Genomic DNA, 15,714 nt, shown 5'->3' with positions numbered 1-15,714 from the left:
CTGAAAACCTGTTCGAACTCGTGAGGTGCCTGGGAGAAGTTCTGGAAATTTTCTAGGTATCTGAGTTTCCACGTATCAGAGATAGTGTTGTATGTACTGGGCAAATATGTTTCCATAATTAAGTAAGAGCTCATGAGTAAAAACAAATGTTACATGGGAATCTGGCTTGCAGTTAGGGTTCTGTAATATTAGCCGTTTAATTGTGGCTTCTGACATAAAAACCAGCCTTAGTTACTAGAGTATCGTGGAAGGAAGAAATAACTCCCCAGAACCATCTAGAATAATGCGCAGGCGGGATCCGGCTGGGAGGATATGGAGTCACTGTAACATATTATAGAAATTATTATACAAAATTTTCTTTGGGGCAAATATATGTGATTTTTGTGAAGGAACAAAATAATAGCAACTTCCTGAGATGCTCCAAAAGTCCCAGCAAGTTTTAGTTTTCAGTTCTTTCTAAGAAATGCCCATTTCTTGGAGAGTTGAAGAAAATCACAAAGGTATGGGGAATATTTAGAAAATACAATCTTTGTTACTTTGTTAAGTTTCATTTTGTTTTTAAAATATTTACTTATTTTTATTAAAAAGTGAGATGTACAGAGAAGAGGAAAGGCAGAGAGGAAGATCTTCTGTCAGCTGACTCACTCGCCAAGTGGCTGCCACAGCTGAAGCTGCCCCATCCGAAGCCAGGCGCCTGGAGTCTCTTCTGGGTCTCCCATGCAGGTGCAGGGTCCCAAGGCTTTGGGCCGTCCTCAACTGCTTTCCCAGGCCACAGGCAGGGAGCTGGAAGGGAAGCAGGGCCACTGGGACACAAACTGGTGCCCATATGGGATCCCAGTGCGTGCAAGGCAAGGACTTTAGCCATTAGGCTACCACACTGGGCCTGAAATAGTTTTATGTTAAGGTGTCTTTAATGTGGAATAAAAATGAAATCTAGATTTCCATAGGAAGAAGGTCAGGGGAGACATGATTAATGATGATGTAAAAGATATAAGATCAGTGAAAACTCGGGTAACCCAGAATGGAAACTGGGGACAGGAAGGCTGCTGGAGGCTAACATCGATCTACATGTATTGCTTATCGAGAGGAATCTCTGAATTTTTATTGAGAATTGCAGTCAATTTAATATTTGTTTTAAATCAAGTCGCAGATAAATTCATTTTGAGAAAAGACTCATAGAATTTTCAGACAGCTGAGATCAGATCAGTCACCTTTTTGGAGTTCTTTGAAAGTGTTAATATTCTGGTAGTGGAATGAAGTGGCTTTAGTATACATAGATATACACAACGTGATTAGGCACATGGTATGAAGGGTTGGTCGCTGGTGTCAAGGGAAATTATATGAAAATATTAGAAATGCAAATTTGGAGGAAAATGAACCAAGAAAGAACTGAGTTTAAAGTTGTGATTTTGCTACTTAGCGTGTTCAGCATTGGCCAAGTTGTGTAGGGTGTTTGTGGCATTGCCTGCTTGTAAAGTGGGAAAGATGCCATCTACCCCAGCTGTTGTGTTGATGGCAAGGAATGAGTGAAACCCTCGGTTCGGTGCCTGTCACTCAGCCGGTAGTCCGTAAGTGCTTGAGCGCCCTGTCCGTGTGTCTGGGAAGGTCAGCCAGGCTCGTACTTAAACGAGCCTTAGAGGGACAGAGCAGGGGAGGGGAGGCTGTGTGGGGAGCTCTCCAAAATTCTGGGAGTGTAGGGCATGGTAAAATAATAATTTTTAAAACACCCTCTCTGCTTTTTGAACAATTCTCTTTTCCTCTTGGTGCCATCGCTGTGATAGCTTTCCGGGTGTCTGCGGTCACACTGTTTTCCCCTGACTGGCATATCTGACTGTATGTATCAGGCAGGGCTGGGTGTGTTCCCAGTGGGTTAACAGCAGTCTGCATCAGAGGCGGAGCAGCTGAGTCATGAGCCTGTGCCCAGAGGGGATTTCGCTGTCACAGGTGGTGGCTTTAGCTTCCAGGCTGCCCGCTGCACCCTCAGATCTCCTTTATAAAGGTTCTCCTGTCCATTGTCTTCCCGATAGTTTCAGAAGATAGTCATGTTGTTCCTTATTTATGTATACTACTGCTGTGTGTGTTTTTATCAGAGTAATATGAAGTTCGTGATTGCATTCATGTAGTTCATTAATGGGGAGCTTATTAACACATTTGTTTATTAAGTATGGACATACTCAGATTTTCTGTTTGAAGTCCAACCTTATTAACTGTTCATCCTCAGAATATTTGCATATTTTATCTTACCGTATTAATTGCTGTGCATTTATTCATAGTATTTCCTTCTCTTGTCAGTGGATAAGTCTGGCTTGCCCCTGAGTCAGCCTTCACACAGTGAATCTCTGTCTTCTTTCTTCTTGAGTGTGATATAACAATTTTAGTGACTCTTCTAAGCATTGTGATTATATTAATTTTCCTTTTATTTTTGTTTCTGCTTCTACTTACCATTTGGTCACCCTTTTTCTAAACTTTTTAACATGGAAACTTCTTGTGAACTTTAATTTCATACGTTATTCTTGTATCACTGTATTAGCTGCACTGCAAATGTTGCAGTATTATTCTTGCTTTAGCTTTTCCATCTACTGGTTCATTCTCTCAGGTTGCCACAACAACCAGCATTGAGCTAGACCAAAGCCAGGAACCAAGGACTTCATTTGCTTCTCCCATGTGAGTGGCTGAGGCACAAACACTTGGGTGGGCTATTTTCCACTGCTTTTCCCAGTGCATTAGCAGGGAGCCAGGTTGGAAGTAGAGCAGCCAGGACTTTGTAATTGACACCCATAAGGGACAATGGTGTCACAGGCTGAGGCTTTACCCCATATGCCACAACACAAGCCACTCACTCAAAAATTTTAATCACCCAATTGGAATTGTCTGCTTTCTTGACTTCCAAAGCTTTCTTTTTTTCATAGAATATTCTCTTCCTTCCCACCTCCTAGTCCTGACCCTAGCTTCCTGCTCATGCACACCTGAGGAGGCATTAGTGACAGCTCAAGTAATTGGGCTGCTGCCACCCACTTGGGAGACCTCCCAGCCTGGGCCTGGGCCAGCCCTGTGACAGACATCGGGGAAGTAAACCAGCAGGCGACCGTACACTTGCATGTCCACATGCACTCGCTCTTTTTCTCCCTGTTTCACCAGCAAGTAAATAAAAATTTTTAAAAAGGAAATAAATACCTTAGCTATTTATCCTGGCCCTCTCATGCATAACTTAACTGCTTCTTTTCCCACTGTTCTTAAATCTCCCACTGTGTATCAGCTCAGACTCAGCCAATCATGTAGGAGTAATAGCTAATATGCATTGGTCCCTTACTTCTGCAGACATTGTTACAACTGTCTTCCCTGAATTCACTCATCTCCTCCCATAGCGCCTCGGTAAGGGAGGTTCTGCTGGTATCCACAGTGACTGGGAAGGAGCCATTGTTGCAGAGTTTCGGGATCCTGAATCTTTGTTGTTGGACTGCAGCCTGATCCGACCCTTTCTCTCTCCCCTTTCTTTCTCATCACCCTGATCGCTCTGTCTGTCACAGTTCTGCCACCCATGTCTCCCACTGTTGATGCTGTGTCAGTGGGCCCAGCATTTCCTCATTCTTCTTTCCTTTCCTCACTGCCAGAGAAGTATCACTGTCATTGGGTTATTGAGTTGATTCTCATCCTGGAAACTTGCAATAACTCCCTGTGACTTGCTGAATTGAGCATATCTTTCTGTTCAAGAATTCCCAGTACCTGGTCTTCCCTCATAGGTACCTTTTCCTGCTCATGACTAGAGAGAGAATAATAGTCCCTAACTTCTTTAATTCCAAGATCATGACTGTCTTTGTACATATTCAAGCTGTTGTTTTAATCTGAACTATCTTTATTCCTTTGCATCAGTTTAGCTTTTCTGTAAGATTTATTCTAACCTTGACTGGCTTCCATGAAGTTAACCCCAGGTACAGAGGTTTTCCCTTTACTGTGGTTTCAGAAAGCATCTAGCATGAGCTGAAGTCTGAGCTATCAGTGCCTCGGGGAAGGTTGTGGTCTCCCCAAGGTTTGTCGGGAGGGCTGAGCCTGTCATGGGAGACTCCGCAGAGCTGCAGCTTGGAGTCGCTGTGGGCAGAAAGATGGGCTGCTGCAGGCAGAAAGCCCGGGATCTGCGCTAACGCAGAATGGATGCGTGATGCTTTGCACTGAGCTCATGGTCCTAGACTTACGAGAGCGTCTTCTCAAGGCTCAGTCCCTTCTGAGATGTTTCTCCTTGCTCCCTATGTCAGCTCCCATCAAGGAATCAGCCATGGTTTTACCACCTACGTGTGTTTTTACTATTCTGTATTATACTTGAATAAATATGACCTTACAGTGTGATGTAGTCATTTATTTCTGTTTACCGAAAATTGAAAACTTTGCATGTCACTTCACTCCATTTGGCAGGTGCCACTTGGGCCCAAGATGGGAGAGATGCTGGCCTTAATGTCAAGTTCCTATTTGAGGAAATGGGAACTTCATTAAGTGTTAATTAAATTAAGCTTGAGAGATCCAGGCAAATTTAATTTTGGTCTACTGAGTACATCAGTTTTTAGGAAGTCCTTCAATACCTTAGATTTAAAATACATTTACTAACTTTTCTTTGTACTTTTACAAATCATCCTGTGTATTACTGAGTTGAGCCCTCCCTGCACCTACGTATTCTTTTTGGCTTATATTTTATTTATTTATTTGCCTGGTTGAGTGGTCACTGATTGTGATTTCATAATAAAAAAAAAATATGACTCTCTGGCTTTATTTTTCAAGATGATATCTAAAATCTTGTTAACTTAATGTTCTATGTGATTGACAGCCATATATTAATACTAGAGCCAGAAAATGAATCATGTGGCCATTGTACAGTAGTGAGATTTCTGTTCAGATGACATGATAGCAAAATCAGTTGACATTTCACTGTGTAATGGTACCACTGATTCATCTCTATCACTGACAGTGAATACTGACAAAAGCTCGTACAATTTATTTCACTTTAATGTCCTTTAAAACTCACTGAGCCTGTTTAGACAACAGTGAAGCAAGAACCAGCCACGAGGACTTCTGCCAATTTCTCTTTCAGGAACTCGAAACACTTACTTATAAAGCAGCTCAGAGTACTTTAGATTTAAGATAGCACTGCTTGCAGAATTTCAGTTTTATAGACTAGAATTTTAGAATTTTGGAATTATTGGGTGAATTATAGAGCTTATTAATTCCATAAATGACACAACATTGACTTTAGTCAGACACAAAACATGTCATCGTAACAGCTCTAGTTTAAGTCTAGCCAACTTCTGCTGAGTTCCATGCCAGACACTATTAAATGCTTTGTGTTCAAGGCAAGCAAACAGGCCTGGACCTTCAGTGCTGTTTTCAGACTCAAAACAGAAAAATTCAGTTTAATGTTGCGGCTATTACAGTTGAATTTATGGGAGAGTTGCGGAAGCTATGTGTTTTTATTCCTTGTTTGCTGATGGCGCTGCTATAATTAATTATATACCGTAAGGTGGTCGATTGTTTATGCTATGGGAAAACTATTAAGAGAGGGACTTAAATGAGAAGAAACGAGTTTCTCACGCAAGGTCAGTAAGGTTATTAAACAAATGGGGAAGTGAGGAATTTCCTTTCTGGAGACTTCTCCAGGAACAGTGCTGTCAGTAAAGGTTCTTAGAGCGGCAGATGTGCAGGTTGAAGGCCAGCCTCTGCCCTGCCTCTGTTCCACCCTTTCCCAACCCAGGGGCACGGCCCAAGAAGCCCTTCTCACTGCAGTGCCTCGCTCAGCCCTCTCCTGCCCGCTCCCCACCCCCATCAGCCCTGTGAGCTCCCGGCATCTTCTCACGGCAGCACCATCGGTGTGACTCCCCACTGTCCACGCTGCTCAGCCAGACACCTGTGCTGGTCCCGAAGGAACCTGGTCGTCCTCTTGTCTGCCCCGTTGCTCAGGAGAGCTACCACAGTGACCTGGTAAAGAATAGAGCTGATGGCCATGCACTTCCGACTTCCTGTCGATCCCGTGATAAAGCCCAAATCATCCCAGACCACGCGTTGGCGTCCTGTCCTCAGCTGTGTTCTGACTCCGGGCTCTGCTCTCTGTTCCTTGGGATTTGCAGCACTTTAATTCAGTTGTCTGACTCTAATTCCTTATTAACCTCCTTATTTCCAGGTCTTTCTTCGGGTTTCAGCTTTACAGCTTCTTCTGGGAAGTCTCCTAAGGTCCTGAAATCTTCCGTCCCCCGCTTTATCACTTTGGTGCATAGTTAGGTGTGTGAGCATCCGGTTTCTTCTCTGCAGTGACAAGCTCCGGAGAACTGGAACACGGTCTGCTCAGCACAGTATCATCCGCCACGCGGCGGGGAGATGGCGTTAGATGGTCACACAGGACCAACAACAGGTGCAGCAGGTGCAGGTTAGTGCAGCTTAGTGCACCTGTGTCACTTAGCCAGTCATTGCTGTCACAGCTCTAGCTTCCCGCTCACACACACCTCGGGCAGCAGCGGGCAGTGACTCAGTGCCATGTGGGAAATGCAGCTTGAGGCCCTGGCTCCCAGCTCTGACACGGCCACTCCAGCTACTGTGAGTGCTGGGGGGCAGACAGGAGGTTTCTCTCTCTCTCTCTCTCTCTCTCGCTCTCTCTCTCTCTCACTCTCTTTGCATTTCAAATAAATAAAAATTTGTTGCCGTGAACTTTTTGAAGCCCCTAATGTAATAGTTGCAAATTTTTGCTGGATTTTAACAATGTGCTAATGAATGAAAATCCCTACCTAGAATAATTGATTTAAACCATGTAAAATCCTAAGACAATCATATTATCACTTAAAAATCCTCAAAGTTTTGCAGTTACGTTTTATTTTAAAAGCTGCCATTTTCACATATTTTCATTGAAAGTCAAAATTTGAAATTTGACTCACAGCTCTTTTTCCAACCTCTTTATTACCTTTGTAGCCCATGTGCTACATGTGAATCTTGCTTCTTCCCCAAAAGCAAATGAACTATTTGAGAATGAGAAGTTCTTGTCCTGAGTCTATCCCAGATAGATACAGCGGCCTCAGGCACTTAGCTCCCGAGGAGGAAATCCAGTGCTTGCAGAACTGGTAGCAGAGGATCAAGAACGTGCCTGAGAGCTCAGTGTGTGGCTGCGAACGGACGGCAGCCAACTGTAATGGAATCCTGTGTTTGTTTCTTTAAAAAAAAAAGTCACCAATTCATATTGCAGCTTTGTTTAACCATCTTCCTTCTGCCAGTTTCCAGTTTGAGCACCAGAGGCTGCAGAATACTGTGGCTGGAGGCTGCAAAAAAAAAAAAGGGTGGGTGGCAGTTTGGCCCAATATGTATCAACCACTGTCCCAGAAGTGGTTTTGTTTTTCTTCTCAAAGCAAATCTATGACATTTCTGTTGTTTATTTTGCATATCCATTTTTTCAGAAAGCACCAATTCATGGCTGTGTTTCTCATGTTTTTAGTCTGTTCCGTGTGGGTTCTCTAAGACTTCTGTTAAGACATTTTTAGATTACGTCCTAACATATGACTTAGCTGCACAGGCCACGTGTGCGGCTCTGCCCATGTCTGTAAGGCTGTACAACAAGCTGGCAGGTGTGACATGGGTTGGCTCCATTCTGTAGCAGCAAGTCGGCGGCGTAACACACAAGCAGAGACTCAGGTAGCGCTGCCTGGATGTGAGCCAAACCCAGGGAGAAGGCGGGCTCAGTGGTCCACTCATATTTCCCATGTGGAACTGTTGGGAGCTAGCATTGTTCTTTACTGCTGGGTAGTCTTCATCCCCCAGGTTAGCACCTGTTATGACACTTTTAAGGAAACAGTGGTTTCCATTTAAAACAAAGCAGTAGTATTTCTGTTCAAGTTACTTTCAAGGTCTCTTTTTACCGGTAATAAGAACTTGTTTGGAATAAAATTACTCAGTGATGGAAAATATACTAAAATATTGTTATATGGTGAAGTTAATTAAAATGTTATTTTAAAACCTTTTAAAATTTCTGCTTAAGCACATATGCTGGTTTATTCTAGATAGAATTTAATATTTAATGTTGTACGTGGAGGCTTTACAAAGTTCATGGAAAATGCACGAGCTTTATTCCATTTTCCTGCAGCCCCCTTGAAGCCCCCTTATGTTAGCTGCACATGATTTCAGACCCACACCGACACTGCTGTCCGGGGGCAACTCCATGCGATCGGCTTGAACTTTTTCCATGAGTTTAACTTCTGCAAATTTCAGAAGAAAAAGTTATTTCCTAGAAGATACTAGTTTTTTTCTAACTTGTTAGTGAGTTATAAATAAGACAGCGTTTTAAAAAGATGAGCATACCGTGATTACTTTCTTGGAAAAAAATCAAAACACACAAGTAAAAAATTACAGTGATGTGTATTGCTAATTCAGACTATACCTCCATGATTATAATCCGCTGTGTGGTGGAGATTTCTAAAAGAACATCTTCAGCAGAAATGCTGTGGGGCTTCAAGCATGGACATGTGTCCCTGGATTCTGAGGGAAGCCCTTTCCCAGATAAGGGTGTCAGTGACTGAGAGCGGACTCTCGGCAGCCATTGGCAAGAAGCAGATCTTCCGTGTGGCCTTAGAACTTGTAAGCTGCGAGCTGTGCAGGATAGTCATCCTCAAGACCGGATAGAACAATGCAAAGTGCTTGTGGGGGAATAAAAAAAAAAACAGAAGAAGCACTTAGGGGATGGGATCTGCTTAGGTGAACAGCCACTTGGTATGAAGGGAATCCAGTATGAAGTGGGGACCCAGCCCTGAATATGGAAGTGCAGAGGCCAACTAACTCCTAAAAAAGAGGACCAGGAAAGAACTTTACCCAGTGTCCGCACAGGTCTTCAAGACATTGAGTACTAGTTGAGTGGAAGCTCGAGTCGAGGAATCTAGCAGACGGAATAAGTGGACCGCCCCATCCCTTCCTTTGACACAAGGAGTAAGGCCCGAGTCCAGGTGCAGGGAACAGTGTTAAAGTAGGGACCATAGGCTGTGGAGTCCCCAACCCAGCTGCTGTGCTTGGCTGTCGTTTGAGGGTCCTCCCGAGGCTTCCTCTACTGAAATGTAACTGCCTTCAGGAGGCCCCAAGAATGGGAACACCTAAACTCACTCTGAAATTTAGAGCTGGTTCTTTCTAGAAGCCATTGGAACTAAGTGAGGCCACTGACTGACTCCTGTTTGCTTCATCAGAATATGTGGAATAGGAACATTTGACACCTGTAACTCGCAAGGAAATGTGCTTCAAATCTTTACAAGAAGAAAGCAGATTCTATCCCAAGAAGCAAAAAGGCAAATGGTGACACACCATTCTGCAAGACTAAATATTAGGTAACAGCAGCAGCTGGGGCCCTGAGGACCTGAAGGGACGTTGCAGCTGTGTGAGAGCTAGGAGAGCAGCAGTGTCCACTGAGAAATGCGTGGCATAGAAGCAGATAAGATCGGAGCTTATAATTTTTGATTCTGGAAGTGTAGTTATCAAATGACCTATAGGGGTCAAAAGTCGTGATTACAAAAGAGAGGACAAAAGTTCCAGGTGTTTGTCAGAGGACTGGGCCGTGAGAGAGGAAGGGGGAAGGGAAACAGGACAGTCTGTCTCAACTCTCATACTTCTAAAACTAAGGAGAAAGAAAAAAAAAATCCTAATTTTAAACATATATCATTAAGTGCATTTTGAAGGATTTTCCTGCTAACAAATCAATGTGAAGTGAAACATAGCATGAGTTTTTTAAATAAATGGCCGTAAGGTGGTTTATTATATGAATACAATTAAAGGAAAGTTCAGCTTTGCAATATAATCACTTAAGGCTGTGATTACTAAATATGGAAAGGCAAGTCACTTTTTAAAAAGATGTATTTATTTATTTATTTATTTATTTATTTATTTATTTGAAAATTGGAGGAATGGAGATAGAAGAGAGGAAAAGTGAGTGAGAAGACGGGAGAAGGAGAAGAGAGAGAGAGAGAGAGATCTTCCGTCCATTGATTCAGTCTCAAATGGCCACAGTGGCCAAAGCTGGGCCAGGCCAAAGCCAGGAGCCAGGAGAGAGTCTCCAGGTCTCTCTGTGCTTGAGGAGCCTCAAGCACTCAGGCGTCTTCTGCTGCTTCCCCAGGCACATTAGCAAGGGACCAGATTGTAAGTGGAACATCTTGGTTTCGAACTGGTATCCAAACGGGATCCCAACACCACAAGCAATGGCTTTGCCTACTATGCCACAGTGTTGGTCCCAGGAAAGTCACTTTTGATAGGCTCGAATCCACAATGACAACATAACAGAAAAGTTTGGGCTAAGGAAGACCATTAAGATACGTAAGACAAGCATCAGCAATAAATGTATTTTACATATTGAGGGCAAAGAACAGAAATCAGAGACAGTATGAAATGATAAAGCTAAGAAAAATACACACAGAATAATGGATATTTGATTACGTATCTGAGAGAAATTATTTATGTGTTTATTTTTATTGGAAATACAGATATGCAAAGAGAAAGAGAAAGACCTTCCATCTGCTGGTTCACTCCCCAAGGGGCCACAATAGCCAGAGCTGAGCCGATCCGAAGCCACGCGCCTCGTCTGGGTCTCCCCCATGGGTGCAGAGTCCCAAGGCTTTGGGTCATCCTCCACTGTCCTCCCAGGCCACAAGCAGGGAGCTGGAAGGGAAGTGGAGCAGCCGGGGAATGAACTGGCACCTATATGGGATCCCAGTGGATGCAACGCCAGGACTTAGCCACTAGGCTACTGTGTCGGGCCCAAAAGGCAGGTCTTCTTGCTCTTGGCATCTTTCGAAACTGTGTGAGCACATCTGTGTGTGCTAGGCACAGGAAGACTTCTTAGTTTGATAAATGATATGTGTTCACGACAGCCAAAATGTTTCACTAGGCTTTGCATTAAACTCTCTAAGGCAACATGTAACACGTTTTTTTAAAAAATGCCTCACAGAGCAAAACCTGTGTGTGGCTTCTGTGGTGATCTGGTCTGTGCTCCTGTGCGGGCTCCCCGGGCCTGGGCAGCTGATAGAGAACAGGGGCTGATCTAGTTCTGGAGGCTGGAAAGTGTGAGCTCAAGGCCCGGCGCCTCGTGGCCGTGAGGCCTGTCCTGCGTCCTCCCATGGCAGGTGAGGCCTGTCCTGCGTCCTCCCTGTGGCCGTGAGCCTGTCCTGCGTCCTCCTGTGGCCGTGAGCCTGTCCTGTGTTCTCCTGTGGCCGTGAGCCTGTCCTGCGTCCTCCCCTGGCCGTGAGCCCTGTCCTGCGTCCTCCTGTGGCCAAAGGCAGAAGTGAAGACACTCCCTCCGTCTGCGTGTTTAATGGACACCCCCACCTACCATGACCTGATCACCTCTGAAAGGCCCCAGCTTTCAGCTGTCTTTGGCAGCACCTGGATTTGTCTTAAAAATAGTACGGATGGTTAATACACACTCATGAGGAGGGGCTAACGAATTTTTTGTGCATCCTGAAATCATGGAGAAGTTCATCATATGAATTAAGGCATCAACTTGAAGCAGGTGTCAGAAATTCTAGCAACGAAAGCCAAGAAATTGCAGTCTTCCCTGCTGCCTGAAGTTCTTATTCCCAACATTTGGTTCTTACTTAGTTTATAATTTCTAGGCATAAATTGTTTTTGTTCCTACTGTGTGAGAGGGTTTGAGAGGCCTACCAAGACGCCCAGAGTGTGCAGGGTGAGAGAGAGGACTCCCCACCACTGAAGGAAGCTGGGGCATCTTGGTAGGCCTGCAGGGCGGTGCTCAGCAGTGCCTCCCTGGTCCCCGGACCTGAGCTGCTGCTCGGAGGAGTTCTTTGCTTTAACTTTGCTGTTGTCAGCTCCGTGCTGGGGATTCCACTGGCTTCTCTTTGTGCCCCCTCCCCCTTAGATCATGGGCAAAGATGCCATTGTATTCTTTGCTTGTTTTCTTTCTCACATGGCAAGGTTGTTCACTTTCTGATGTGCCTGCCTTCCTGTGCTGTGGTTACTGCTGTACTGCAGCATTTAAAACACGTTCTTGATGGCAGAGCGAATCAGCTGGATATTTTGGTTGAGTTTATTAAATTGTATTTGAGAGATACAATGAACATTCATAAGACATTTCAAAGATTGAGCATGCTTAAATCCTCATCTGAATTACTCATTGTGCTTCTCTTTTAAATAGTGTGTGGGGGGTGGGGAGGGACAGAGAATATCATTATGAAGAACACTGAAGGGAGAAACCCAGGACGTTTCAGTCAATATCCTGCCAAAAATAAAAAAGTCATTTGCCCAAAGAAAGTCACTGAATTTTTCCATTTTTAAAATGTATTCATGTATTTGAAACACACGTGCAGAAAGAGAGGGAGAGAGGAGAGAGAGATCTTCCAGCCACTGTTTCTGCAAATACCCGCAGAAGCCGGGGGGCGGCAGAAGCTGGGGGGGGGAGGGGGTGGGCGGCAGAAGCCGGGGGCCAGGACCTCTGTCCAGATCTCCTCCGCAGGACTCAGACCAGACTCTGGGTCTATGGGGGAGGCACCAAAGCGGCGGCTGGCCCACAGGCCTGCCCAGCAGGTCCAGTTGTTGGTGTTCCAGGTTAGAAGAAAATAAACGTTTTTCACACACACAAAAATAAAACATTTATTCTTTAGTCAACTAAAATTGAGAAAGAAACCAGTGAATTTTGTTACTTCATAAACATGCTCAGTGTTCTAGAAGATATCCCTACACAAGCCTAGGTGTGGCTGTTCGTTGTGATACTGTGTTCTGTGATCAGTCAGAACGGTGACTTCCTGGGGCTGGCACCACAGCCCAGCAAATTGAGCCTATACCTGTGGTGCCAGCGTGCCAAATGGGCATGTTCCGGCTACTCCACCTCCCGCCCAGCCCCCTGCTGTTGGCCTGGAAGAGCAGTGGACAGTGGCTCAAGTCCTACATTTGAGACCTGGAGGAGACTCCTGGCCCTGGCTTTGGATCAGCTCAGTTCCAGCCACTGCAGCCGTCTAAGGAGTGATCCTGCGGGTGGAAGATCTCTCTCTCTCTCTCTCTCCATTTCTCTAACTCTTTAAACATTTCTCTAAATCTTTAGAAAGACTGGTTACTTCCTAAGCCTGGCTTTTAGTCACAAGAGCAACTTGCACATGGCAGCAGTTGGCATGCTTTGGGATTGAGATCCAGTGTTCTTCCTAGACTGACTGTAACCATGTGGAGTTAAACTAGAAGAGGTTTGTTCTTGGTTATTTTTTTTCTCTTACTTTAACATTGCATATTAGAATTTTACACAAGTTTAGTAGTTGGCATGAAAAAATAATTTGCCTTTCATTTTTTGAAAAATCATGTCTTGCTCTATGAAGTGAAATAGAACAATAACTGACAAATGATAAGTGTTCAATTACAGTACACCAAATGAAATGTCACATTTTCTTAAAATATAATGATAGTTATGGCTCATCTGTAATAGCCAGGAACTGCTGTCTCCGCGTTCACACTGGTGCACTTTATCCGACGTCACAATTTCTGTATTCACAGGTAAGCAGCATTTCAGATGACCACGTTTGAAGCTAGACTTTGTCCTGAAATTCTAAATCCCCAGCTTTAATTGTTAACCACCAGTGCTGTAGAATAGGCATGCTTTACTACTTTTATCAGTTTCTATGTGAGGAGATGTGTGCTGCGGGCGCACCAAGCTCTTAGCCTCTGGATGGACTCGCAGTGAGTATGCTGCAGTATGTGGTTAGAAGCTGGCTTTGTTTTTCTTTCCTAGCAAAACTGTGAGAGGCAAGCTGGTTGATCGTCACCATATTCTGGTCTCTTCTTGTTTTTATTTTTGATTAACACAAAAGAATCATTCTTCTATGGGGACTCAATGAGATGGTTTACTATAAACCCATGTAGGTGCTGAGTAACCAGCGCATCCATCACCCAGGTGATTTCTTTGTGGTGTGGGCACGTATCATCCTGGCTTTCAGCCGTCTTGAGATGACAGTGCATGACTGTGGACTGCAGTCACCTGCTGTGCACTGGAACCCCAGCGCTTACTCTGAGCATCTAGCTGAACATGACCTGCAGCCCAAGCTGCCCCCTTCCTCTCTCCACCTCCCCTGGCTCTGGTCACTGCCGGCCACCTTGCAGCTTACACGAGGCCGGTCTTTTCAGGTGACGGCTCTGAGAATGCCCTTCCGTTCCTGCGTGCTTTTCTATGCTGTCACAAATGACAGGGTTTCATCCTTAAAAAAAAAAAAAAGATCTATTTATTTTGAAATTCAGAGTTACAGAGAACTAGAGAGAGGGAGAGACAGGTCTCTGTTTCATCCCCCCACATTGCTGCAGTGGCCTGGTGGAAGCCAGGAGCCAGGAGCCTCATCATTGTCTCTCATGGGTGACAGAGGCCCGAGCCTCCCCTGCTTTGGCCAGGCCACAGTGGAGTCACCAGGACAAGAACACACGCCCCTGTGACATGGCTGCGTCGTACGCAGCAGCTTTATGCACTACGCCACAGCACTGGCCCCAACTTCATCCTTTGTTACAGCTGAGTAATACTCCATGTGTGTGCTACACTTTCTTCACCGCTCGTCAGCTGACGGACATTTCCGGGTCGTGGTGGTGTGACTGGCGCCGCGGTGGGCGTGCAGACGTGTGACAGAGCGCGTGTCCTGTTTATATACCCGCATGGGATTACTGCCTCGTACTGTCGTTCTATTTTTAACTTTCTGAGAAAGTTCCATACTTATTTTCCATAATGACTGCACTAATTTACATTGCCATCTGGTCCCTTCCTGACGGTTCTTGGTATTTATGATATGTCTAATCAGGTTGAGGAATGAAACCCTTGGGTGTAAAGCAGTTTCATATATAACCAGCCTATATAAGTATTAAGTCTGTAATCTTGATTTGATTACAGAGAGTCTAACTCAAGTCTTTAAAGTGCTAGGATTCCATGAAATAATTTACAGGTGCAATACTTTCAATCCTAATTTTTTTCCCATAATCTGTGTGCAGCTGATCTTGCCAAATCTCTTTCCTTTGTCTTCTTTAATTTCCTATTCACTTTTTCATTGCCGCCACCCTGAAGTTCCATTTTGACTGCCAGTCTCAGTGAGTAATGTGACTGTTCCGAGGAGACAGAAAATCAGCTGTGCTTGTTCATGGGAGAGAAAAGCATCACCCAGGGCAAGTTGCTTCCACACGGCTGCTGTTCCCACCGCCTCCGGGCTTCCCCGGAACGCGTACCTGCGGCTTCGGCCGTTGCCGCTTCCGAGGACCTGGGCTTAAAGCGAAGCATTGGTTAACTACAAAGCTTGGTCAGCTTCTTCTCTTCTTCCAGCTGGTGTTTGACATATTAACTGAATGTACAACCTTATTAAAGTTCTCTGAAGTCTCAAAGGATAAAGGAACCTGTTAAACCACAGCTTGGAGAGCTGCTGCCCGTCACTCTAGTGCCCCATACGGGCGCCAGGTTCAAGTCCCAGCTATCCCCTTCTGACTCAGCTTCCCACTAATGCGCCTGGGAGAGCAGCAGGAGGTGCCATGTGCTCGGGCCCTGCCACCCACGCAAGAGACCCAGAGGAAGCGCGTGGCTTCCTTGTGGCCTGGCTTCGGCCTTTGCCACCATCTCAGGGAGAACTTGCAGATGGAAGTCTTTCTCTCTGTAACTCTTTCAAATAAATAATTTTTTAAAAAATCTTAAACAAGTAAAACTAACTTCATTAGCCATATACCCAGCTAGCTGTTGTTATCCTGTTTGCCCCTGGAGTGGGGGAG

At 44.8% G+C, this 15,714-nt stretch overlaps 1 protein-coding gene across 8 annotated transcripts in view; it reads left to right on the top strand.

Annotated features, from left to right (window-relative positions):
- The window catches only part of SSBP2 (single stranded DNA binding protein 2), a 172,331-nt gene that overhangs the window by 109,995 nt on the left and 46,622 nt on the right, over positions 1-15,714 (top strand). The gene's annotated exons all lie outside the window — the stretch shown is intronic.

Source organism: Ochotona curzoniae, unplaced genomic scaffold (genome assembly GCF_017591425.1).
Source record: "Ochotona curzoniae isolate NIBS_2020 unplaced genomic scaffold, NIBS_Ocur_1.0 contig_4501, whole genome shotgun sequence".
In the NCBI taxonomy this organism is placed as follows: domain Eukaryota; kingdom Metazoa; phylum Chordata; class Mammalia; order Lagomorpha; family Ochotonidae; genus Ochotona; species Ochotona curzoniae.
The sequence above is the reverse complement of the archived record's forward strand: the minus strand, read 5'-3'. Positions and strand labels throughout refer to the sequence as shown.